Here is an 11,943-nt window from a genome sequence, read left to right on the forward strand (position 1 = left end):
TAGTAACGGGTAGATAGCGTCATCAAAAACTCATTGGAATGATCAATGATGATGAACACCTTTTGACCACCACCAAAAGTAACCCAAAAGAGCATTGGTGAGGGTCAATAAAAGACCGTCACTAGAAGTGTCACCAAAGAGAGAATTAGTGATGGGCCTTTAACGACCCTCAGCAAAAGTGTCATTGAAAATGGCTTTGGTGACAAACCTTAAAGGAACATCACTATATACACTTACAACAATGATTTTTTAAAGACCATCACCATATGAAACATTAGTGATAGACGTTAAAGGTCTGTCATAGGCATGACCCTCACCAATGACCATTTTTCTTGTAGTGTTCATTTTCATATAGCTCTAGGGAAAAGCATCCAAGTGCTCTCTCAACATCTTGGACAACTTCTCTTCCTGATGGGCTCAGAGCAAGGGGTTGATTTATAATGTTTTAGATGGACCAAGTTATACCATTTTGATATGAGCAGGATTTGAGACAACTAGGCACAAATAATTCCAAGGGTTATCTTCATTTTAATTCAGCTTCTTGTTGAGAGACATGGTGTTGGGGGGCTGGTTCTACAATATTTGACCAATTGGGTCATCTTCATCAGGTTTCCCACCTTCTCTAATAGTATTTTGGTACAAATTTGGTAGGATGTGGTATGTCACATTTCATCTTCCTCTTCCTCTTCCAACCGTAAGGGTAAGACACACTCTAAGGATGGTTGAGCATGAGGATACAAGACCAACTATTTGGACAAATGCCTATTCTTAATGGCTATGTTTCCAACCCTGTAACTTATATAAGCATCAACAATGGCTAGACATGGCCTTCCAAGGATGAGAGAATAACCATTAAATTTGGTGTTTGCCTAGAGAACTAAAAAATCAACAGGGTACTCCCAGGAATCAATAGAGACCATGACATCCTCAACAACTCCCTAAGGAGTTACTGTGGATTTGTCTGCACGCAGAAATACTGTTGTGGTCTTCCTTGATGATCCTTGGAGATTTATTTTGAGCATGGTCTCCTTAGTTGTCACATTTATGGAAGCCCCAAGATCAATGAAGGTGTGGGGGCAAATGATGCCATCAATGTGCACATCTACCACGGGACTCCAAGGGTCTAGATACTTTGGAAAAATCACTCTCCCCGGCATTAAGTCAGACAACTGTGTAATGAAATTAATGGTAGGGGTGTCTTTCTTTCTCGTCCTTGGATGTTTGAAGCATTTATCCTTGATTAGCTTGTTGTATATAGTGACATCCTTGATGGCTTGGAGGATTGGTATTTTAACACACAAGTTTTTCAATTCTCTTAGAAGTTCAGTCTCTTCTAGGTGTGCTGACTATAATGGATAAATATTTGAGGAAAAGGAGGTTGATTCTCTTTACGAAAACTCTCTTCCTTTTCCTCTTCAAGATCCTCAGGCGGAGATGGAGGTTGGTTATCTGGAATCACTCTTCTAGACCTGAGGTTGATTTCTTGAATTTCCACAACATAGGTAGGGTAGGATGCCCCTCCACTATAGACCTGTTGTGCCTATTTCTTGTTTGGGTTCACATTTGTTTGAGCATGCATACGAGGTTTCTTAAGTGGACCATGATGAAGGAGACATGGTTGCTATGGAGGTGGAGGTAGTAAGGATGGATATTTGTTGAATGGGGGCCTCCACCCCTATGATGAGGTATCCCACTGAGGATGTGGGCGAGCATATGGATAAAATGACTGATTGGCAGGTTAGGAAGGGTATTGAGTTGCATAAGACTAAGGAGAAGGTGTGTACCATGAAGGATAAGCAATAGAAATCCAAGGGGGAAGGGATGCATTCTGATTGGGATTGTAATATGAATAGGACACCTCTTGCATGCCCTTTTGGTATGGTTGAGGTCCTTAAGGCCTCCTTTGGTTGGTATAACAGAGTTTTTCAACCCCAACTCCAGTTTGTTGATATACAACTTTCAATCTAGGTAGAGAAGGGAACTTATCTATGGAGTGGTTTTTCTCACAGACCGAGGAAACCTGTATAACATTCAATGCACAATAATTTCTAGGGTGTCTTCTAGTGCATTGAAAAAGACAGCTAAGGCTCTCTCTACTTCCTCCTGTTTCCTTTTGATATGAATGGTGTCCATTTGCAAAGCAAGGGTATGAAAAATTTCACTTTTAAAGTCTTCCAACATGTTTCCAATTTCAATCTTGGTATATATGTTGGAGGAAGAGGAACTGGCCAAAGCTTGACTGAACCTACCCTTCTTTTTGGAAACCCTAGAGCGATTTCTAAAAGCTGTCATGGTATCATCAGAAGATAGGTAATAAGTGTCCCCTCTAGACAACATTTTTAGGGTTTATAGGATATCTTCCTTGATCCATCTAATAATGAATAACTTGAGTGATTCGGGATCAAGGTTGCACCTAGCCCTTTTACAGCTGAGTTGGAAACTTTCCTCATAATCCTCCAAGGATTCATCATGTGCCAAGGTCATTTTGAAGATTTCCTCTTTGGTTTCCTTGGACCTACAATATTCCATATTATTTTCATCAAAGTATTGTTGCATTTGTTCCTAGGTAGTGATGTTCTCCCTAGGTAAACCCACGAACCATTGCAAGGATGCATCGTTAAGTGTGGATGGGAACAACTTCAACTTCTGGTCATCAGAGGTATAATCATAAGTTTTGCAGATGTCAAAAAACTCAAACAAAAAGATATTAGAGTCTTCTGAGGTTAATCCATGGAATTTAGGAAGGGCATAGGGGCTTATGCTTTTCATCCTAGCATCTCCATTAGTCTCTCTAATGGGAAAATCACCCTCATTTCTATTTTCATCCTTATTTCTATTTTCAGCTATGGTGCAAGCGTGTGGGATGGTTTCTTTTTCTTCTTCCCCAATAGGCTTTTCAAATATCTCTAGTTACTCACCTAATGTGTCCTCGAACTCCCCTGCAGTCAGATAGGGAAGCTGACATCCACCGAAGAGGAGGGAAGGTTGATTGTCTGATGTTGTGGGGGTATTTTATTTTATTTTATTTATTTATTTATATATATTTTTTCAGAATTAATTGCAAAATAGAAAGGAAAGGAGAATAACATCTACCTACTGATTGTAAATTAGAAAGAAAAGAAGAAGTTACATCTACCTAGACAATTCCCTGATAACGACGCCAAAAAGTGATGATCGTCAGTATTGTAGCAAGCATGTTGCAACTCCTGGGGCTACCAACTTTACTTTATCAACCTGAGGTTTCATACTAGCTTGGATGTGACAATGCATTATACACAACAGATGCAACATTCTACTCATGTCACTTCTCAATGAGGGTGGCAAACCACTAGGGTTTTAGATCAATCTATTATTGACTAGAAGGAATCTGACCACTCACATTGAATGTAAAGCTAGTTCTACTGTAGGAAAGTAAATGCTTTCCTATTTAGGAAATGAAAGTTATTGCATGGTAAATGTTATAAAATGCCATAAATCATCTAGCTATTTAGAATATTTGGACATGGTAAGTTGTTCTATCATTCTATGATTTATATATGCATGCACTAATGATTTCAATTTGTACTTGTAGAAAAAGAGTCTTTTAGTTTCCAAATCCAGAAATGTAAATGCGATGGTTATTCTCTTTGATCTTGCAAGGGGGAAAGGTATGGAAGCGATGATATATGATGCCAATGATAGGCATGGAATCCAATATTAGGTCCTAACCTACTCTCATACTATATTTTTTTGTGAAAACATGGTCAAACAGGCTGCTAGAGGAGATCATGTAGCTGCTAGAGGAAACTGCTACAAGATGTCCTAGTTTTATATAGGATGTCCTAGTTTTCTACAGGAAGTTAGTTGTAATATTTTGGAGGGAAATAATGGTGGAATGAGGTGCTAGAGATATGTATGATAGTGAGGGGAGGTGTAGGGAAGGTTCACATTTCCTTAGGCTAAGCCCAATACTCCAAGGAGGTTGGATTTGACTGAGGTGGCTGCTCACAATGGCTGAAAAACAAATATTTTTACTATGGGTTGGTATGCCTTGGTAGAAGGTGGAGAAGACTTAGGTGAAGTTGGTTAGATGAGTTCCTCCTTGTAGATCAACAATCCCTGCAACAAAACCTGTTTTTCTCTTCATTTATGCATCACTACATATCAACATGGAAAACATGAATTGAATTTGATAAAGATGATCTATCTATTTCTAGTGACTAGATCTATGAAATGGAATGCCCTTTTTAAACTATAGAAAACTCAGGAAACAAAATAATAACTGCAAGTACTTCCAAGAAATCATAAACATTGATCTATCAAAAAATGAACCTTAAGCATAGCAATGACCAAAAGACAACTTTGTTTTTGGGGTTGTGAGAATGGGACCCTCTAATCATGATCCCATGAGGGAGATGAGGAAGAGGAGACTGTCACAAGATTTTCTGGAGTACCTTCCTTTGCTACTGCACCTCTGATCTTTTTCTTCAAAATAATGGAAAAAAGATTAAGAAATCATTCAAATAATGTTAAGATCAACAAAACATAAATAACTTCAACAACTAACTATCATTTCAATCTAAGAATACAAATACAAAAATAGGAACTTTTGTTGCTAGGAGGGCCCTCTGTGTTAACTCAGTGCTGGATCAAGGTAAAATTTCTCATTATCATCAAAATTTTGAATGCAATAATACAATAAGAGTCTCAATGTTTCAGTTCAAATTGCCTCTCTGCTACATCAAAAAATTGAATCCTAATGAGTCCCTTGGCTCTCTTATTTATACAAAACTAGAGCTCCCAATAGTTCCCAAGAAAATAGGGAGACTTGTATCCCTAACTAGAGAATGACTCTTTCTTAGCTATCACTAGCTTGGCTACCAATGGACTCAACCTTCTTGGCTGCTAGTAACTTTGAGATGATGAGATATGGTGGTGGAATCTTCGAATGATTTGAGGATATAAGGAGGGAGACCAAACTCCTAAAATCTCTCTTTCTTGCCCACTTGAAGTTCCTACACTTAATTCAACCCAAAACTGCTCAAATTCCCACATTTAATACATATTAGGCCACATGATATAATAACTTACCTTCACCCCTCTCACTAAGCAAACTATAATAAAATATGTAAATAAATGCGAGAAATTCAATTGTAATAAGCTGGAGTGTGGCATTGTGACCCATATAGTTTACCTATTGATCAGACTCATCAACAAGAATTGTATTTTCTTCTCAAATCTTCTAGTTAATGAAATATAGATAGTCATAGTTTTCAACATTTTCCTTCCCTAGAAAAGTATTTTGTTATGTGCGATTGAAATTCTTCATTTTCTTCTTCATGATTTCTTCGATCAATTTTTGTTTCCGCTGATGAGTAAACTAGATTCATGTATTTTTTTTTAGCATGTCACATAAGCGGTTTGAATCTATAGTAAAAATACACAAACAAAAGCACCCAAAGATCTGGGATGATAATCTGGTTTATATACAAAATACATACAACAAATCAGTCCACACTTCTATGGGAATGTCCCCATTTGAAACTTGTTTTGGATATTTTCTACCTGAACCATTGGACATTGCATATGGGGAGCAACATAGAGTGAGGGAACATCTTACAAGAGACTCTTTCAAGGCTGAAATAATTATAGAGAAGATTAGGTAGATCCATCTACGGGTACAGGAGATGTTGCAGAAGTCACAAGAGAAGTACAAGGCCAGGATGACTAACATAGAACAACGAAATCGTTCAAGGTGGGAGACAAAGTATGGATATAGTTGAAAATGAAGAGGTTGATGGGCCATAGTAAGAAACTCAAGGCTCTAAGGTATGGTCGCTTGAGATAATAGAAAAGGTATGTGATAATCCTTATCGACTTAGTTTACTACTATATAGGCACATTTACTCATTTGTGAATGTAATGAATTTGAAACTCTATGAGCTTTCCATGCTAGACCAACAACAAGAACAAGTCCTACCTTATGTGGAGGATTTGGCACTAGATTCTTGGGAATAGTTGATAGAATATATAGTTTTTTAGAATAGGCTCAGAAGCACTAGATAGGGGAAACATGACCTTTGGTAGATTGGGTTGAAGGGATAACTTCTAGGCAAATCTAAACTTTATACTAGAGAAAAGGTGGAGTAAAGATTTCCTCACCTCATTGAGTAGAATATTTTTTGGACCAAAAGCCTTCAAAAATGGGGAGGCATGATTTGGATTGGATCATTATATTGTTTTTCATCCATCTAGATGCATTCAAAGTGGAAAAAGTGGAGGAATTAGATCATTGGATGGTTTTTACCGGCGGGACCCAGATTCATGAAACGGGGTCTAAAACCTTCCAGGAGTGTTTTGAGGCATCAAACGACATTTTCTAGGGTAAAAATTTTCCTCTCTAGCATCACACCTTTTCATGATGTTCTACACAAAGATATATTTCAATGAACGCAAGGAGTGTATTAATTGAATTCTGTATGCAAAAGTTATGCCACTCATAAGTTGACCTTCCTGCTTTCAGAAAAACAATTTGTGAGGATGCCAACTTTGCCCCCATTATTCATCGAAAAGGTGCTAGCCACATGATTTTGATGTAAAATACTCTAGAAGAGTCTATCTTGTTACTCTAGTTAAGAATTGATGTAGTCAAACTTAATCACTAGTAGGCTATCGAGTTGTGTGATAACTAGGCCACAAGGAGGAAGAGGTATTCTGTTATTTCTAGAGCATTTGTTTCCATAGTTGAGAAAACATAGCCAAGAGGGATAGGAGGTAGACAAATCAGGGAGGATTTGTGCATTATAGAATTCCACAAGCCATAAGCCTTACTTCTTTGTCCCTACAACCATATTTCCAAACAGAGAAAGAGAGCGAATTGGCCTCACCTTCAAGTTGGTTTTTCTCCCGAAAGGATTTCCCAAATCACCTTTTGTGTCTTATGTGTGTATGTGTGTGATTATTTTGTCATTTTTTATTTTCTTCATAATTTCCATTCACATGCATGCACTAAACTTAGATAAACCTACAAATCTTAAGGTTTAATAAAATGGTAATAATGTAGAATCTTAGTTTTTAATATAATATTATCATATCTATTGTGATGAACTGCCCAATGGACTATCCATGGAATTTTATGGATCATATTTGCATAAGAGCGGGTTCCCTTGGGTATATTATGGTGTTTTTAGGGGACTGATGACAACAGGGTCGAAAATGGTAAAACCCTAGTCATGACAGATGAATCTGTAAATGACCCTCATGATCTTGTAAAGGTGAGATTTTCGTGGCTAGAACAACAAGTTGCAGACATAAATTGTAATGTAAACCTAATCATGGAATCCGTGAGAAATAAACTTGGGATATTTGGAGAAGATGGAGGTTAAAATGTGGAGAACACATTCTAAGGGGGAATCAGGAGATCAGGAAGAAATGAAGAACCATGTGAAGAAAGAACCTAGAAAAGATCAACCCAGTTCAAGTGTCGTGAACCAGTCCCTATTAAAAATTGAAGCAAAAGTTGATATCAAGTTGTACCATGGAGAGATTGATGCTCTGAAGGTAAAATTACTAGTTTCATCAAATGGAAGTTTATTTCATCTTCCATCACATCGAGGAAGGGAAAAATATCTCATTTGCATAGTTGAAATTAGATTCCATACACTGACTTGGTAGGAAATCCACACAGAAAAATTGAAGTTGGCAGGAGAAACTCCAGTCAGTAAGTGGGACGATTTCAAAACTCTCATTAATTCATAGTTTTATCCCATTAGGTATGTGAAGGACTAGTCAATCTAGTGGCATTACTTTAGGAAAAAACTGGGACAAAGAATGCAGGATTACACCACAAAATTCAGAAAGATGGCTATAATGTTGGTTATATGTCCAAAGAACCTAGATGTACTCCTCAAGTATCTAGGGGGGCTACATTGCCATCTGCATGAGAAAGTGATTCTATTCAAGCCTAAATTAGTGGAAAATGCATGTCTACAAACACAGTACCTGGAGAACATAGGCCTCAAGAGAGCACAGTCAAGTGGATCGAAGCAGAAGAAAATGGGGGGAAAGATAAAAAGACAACAACCACAACACCCCGGTGCAAAGATCCTAGTAACCACTGCAACCACCATAACATAGATGGCCATAAAATGGAGAAATGTTGGAATTTTCATCTACATATAAACCCAAGGAATAAGAAGAGAGATAATAAGAAGAATAATCTCATGGCCACATATTCGAGTAACCGATTTGAAAGAAGCTTGGGTATGGATGAGAAGATCATTTATACATAAGTACGTAATGAGGTGAAACTGAGTAGCCTTCAGAAATAGTAAGATAAATAAATTACCAAACTCTTCCATATAAAGATACGAGTGAAGAAGACAAATATTAATGCTTTGTTTGACTCGGGATCTTGGGTGAATCTCATTGTAGTAGAGCTAGTCAAGAAGTTGGGGTTGGAAGTTTGTGATCATCCAAATTCATATCCATTGGTATGGATAAATAAGGGTGTAGAGCTAAAGGTAACTAAACAGTGCAAAATTAGATTTGTTATGGGTGTTGATTTTATTGATGAAGTAGATCTAGGTGTGGTTCCTCTTTAGATATGTGGAGTCATTTTTGGGAGTCCATACATGCACATGCGTGATTCAATATTCATGAGGATACCCATCCAATATCAGCTCAACAAGGTTGGAAAATATTTCATCATCAACAGACACAAAGTATAGTCTAAAACTTCACTCGTAGGTGCCAACCAAGCCAAGAAATTGATATATTCCAACAAGAAGTATGTTTTATTGTTTTTACAAGAAATTCAGTATAAAGAGGAGTCAATAAGAGGCAAGGAATCCTTGTAGGGATGTACTAAGAAACAAAAAGAATAATTGGATGAGTTGTTACAAGAATACAACAATGTGTTCTGAGAGCCTAAAGGACTACCACCTAAGTGGGAAGTGAAGCACGAGATCCATCTATTGTCGAACTCTCCCTTGCCAAATATTGCATTGTATAGGCATTCTATTATAAAAAAAAATCTAAGTGAAGAAATGTTGCAGCAACTACTAGAACAGGGTGTGACATGACCAAGTACATGACCATGTGAGTCACCCATCATCAATGTCCTCAAGAAGGATGGCACTTGGAAAATTTGTGTATATTATATAGCTTTGAACAAAATCACGCTCAAGAATAGATACCCCCTACCCAGAATAGATTATATGTTTGATTAGTTGCAACAAGAAAAATACTTCCTCAAGCTATACTTACAGTCTTATTATCACCAAGCTCTAGTCAAAACTAGGAAAGGTTTGTGCGAGTGGTTAGTCATGCCATTTGGCCTATGTCACCAGCTATGTTTATGATATTAATGAATGATATGTTTTTCCCTTTTATAGATTCATTTGTTATTGTCTATTTGGATGGTATACCAGTATATAGTGTTTCCTATCACGAACATATTTCACATTTGACGTACGTGCTCAAAACATTCAAGAAGCACCAACTGCTGGAAAATCTCAAGAAGCACAAGTTTGCGCAGTAGTCCTTGGTGTATTTGGGGTATGTGATCGATGGTGGAGATTGAAGATAGATCCTTCGAATATGGATGCCATCATGAAATGGTCAGTGCCTACTAATGTTTTCGAGGTTAGGAATTTTATTGGGGAAGTATAGAACCTGAGGAAATTTATAACCACATTTTTAGTGGTAGTACCACTACTCCACACCATAACAACAAGTGGAAAGAGTTTCTAGTGGGGAAAATATCAACAGATGGATTTCAAGGAGTTAAAGAAGAAGATAAGTCAAGAACCATTTTTGGCATTAGAAAACTTGTAGCAGCCCTTTGAAGTGGAGATACATGTGAGTGGGTATGATATGGGAGTTGTCCTAATGTAGGGAGGAAGGCATGTATGCTACCATTCTAAAGTATTTTATGTGGCACTTCCTAACTACCCTACCTAAAAAGAGGAGCTCTATGCCAAGGTGTAAGTTGTGAAGAAGTGGAAGCACTGTCCGATGGGAAATGAGACATTAATCCACATAAATCACCAGCCATTATTGTACCTTCAAGCCCAGATTAAGTTACAAGAGACCAGGAATCAGAAGTGGATGGGGTTTTTACAATAGTTTGATTTGATGATCAAAGATAATAATGCCAACACAAACAAGTTGGCCAACATGCTTTCAAGGCCACCCACATCAAAATCACAACTTTGGGGACTCTTATCCACATCGAACCATTCACCCATGATGCATACAGAGAGGCATATTCAGAGAATCAGGACTTCAAGGAGGTGTATCAATAGTTATAGAGTCATATTCATGTACACGGTGGCGACACCACTATTAACTACCATTTCTAGGATGGGTTACTTTATAGGCTGGATAATCTATGTGTTCCCAAAGGTGAGCAATTGCAACTAATTATAGAGGCTCATACCTCCTAGGTTGAAGGGTACTTTGGTTTAGAGAAGATCGTGGTTAACTTGTAGAGGTTGTGTATTAGCCCAAGATGCAAGAGAATTTAGCTAGGTTCACAATAGGATGCATGATTTGTTCTACCAACAAGCCTAGCAACATGAAACATGGTCTATATCATCCCTTACCTATATCTACTCATCCTTGGGAAATAATTTCAATGGAATTTGTGGGAGGTTTACTGAAAACTAGGAAGGGACATGACTACTTGTTCATGGTAGTTGACAAGTTCAAAAAGATGTGTGTTTTGATACCTTATAAAAAGACCATCAATGAGAAAGAAGCAACCATCTTGTTCTTTGGATAGGTTTGGGTACAAAATGGGATACCAAGGAGCATCATTTAAGCCATGGATACAAGATCTCTCAGTGCACTTTGGACTAAATTATGTGAGAATATGGACATGAAGTTGAAGAGATTTACAAGATTCCATCCACATATAGATGGGAAAACAAAAGTAGTCAACAAGAATTTGGTGTAGCTTCTGAGGGGATACAACTAGAAGCATATGAAAACCTGGGATGGAATCTTTTTTTATACACAACATTCTTACAATAGAGCAGTCCACAATTCTACATGAAACTCCCCATTTGAAACTTGTTTTGGATATTTGTCACCTTCACCAAAGGAAATTTCATATGGGAAGCAAGGATGAGTTAGGGAATTTCTTACAAGAGAAGCTCTCAGGGTTGAAAAAATTATAGAGAAGATTTCATAGATCCATATACGTTAGATGAAACATTATAGAAGTCACATGAAAAGTACAATGCCAGGCATGATCAACATAAAACAAAGAAATCGTTTAAGGTGGGAGACAAAGTATGGCTATAGTTGAATAAGGAGAGGCTGTAAGGGCATGGTAAGAAATCAAGGCTCTAAGGTATGGTCCCTTTAAGGTATTGGAAAAGGTGGGTGATAATTCCTATCAACTCAGTTTACCACCATATATACACATTTACTCAGCTATGAATGTAGAGAATTTGAAACTTTATGATCCTTCCATGCTAGATTAGGAAGACGAACATGTCCTACCTTCTGTAGAGTATTTTCCACCAGATGGTTAAGCAAAGTTGATAGAAGATAAAGGTTTTCATAAGAGGTCAATAACTACAAAAAAAGTGCAACATGACCTTCAATAGATTGGGTTGAAGGGACAACTTCTAGGCAAAGCTAAATTGTACATGAGAGAGAAGGTGGAGGAGAAATTTCCTCACCTCATTCAATAGAAGATTTTGGGGATGAAAAGCCTCCTAGAATGGGGAGGTGTGATCCAGTTTTGATCATTGTATTGTTTTTCATCCGTATCGATGCATATAGAGTGGAGAAAGTGGAGGATTAGCTCATGGGAAAAAATTTACTAGCGGGACCCAGTTTGGCGAAATGGGGTCTAAAACCTTCCGGGAGCGTTTTGAGGCATCAAAATACATTTTTGGGGGTCCAACGTTGCCCCATTGGCACAACACCATTTCATGTTTTTTTACCCAC

Source organism: Pinus tabuliformis, chromosome X (assembly GCF_031772625.1).
Source record: "Pinus tabuliformis cultivar Carrire ecotype Pingquan chromosome X, CPIR1, whole genome shotgun sequence".
In the NCBI taxonomy this organism is placed as follows: Eukaryota; Viridiplantae; Streptophyta; class Pinopsida; order Pinales; family Pinaceae; genus Pinus; species Pinus tabuliformis.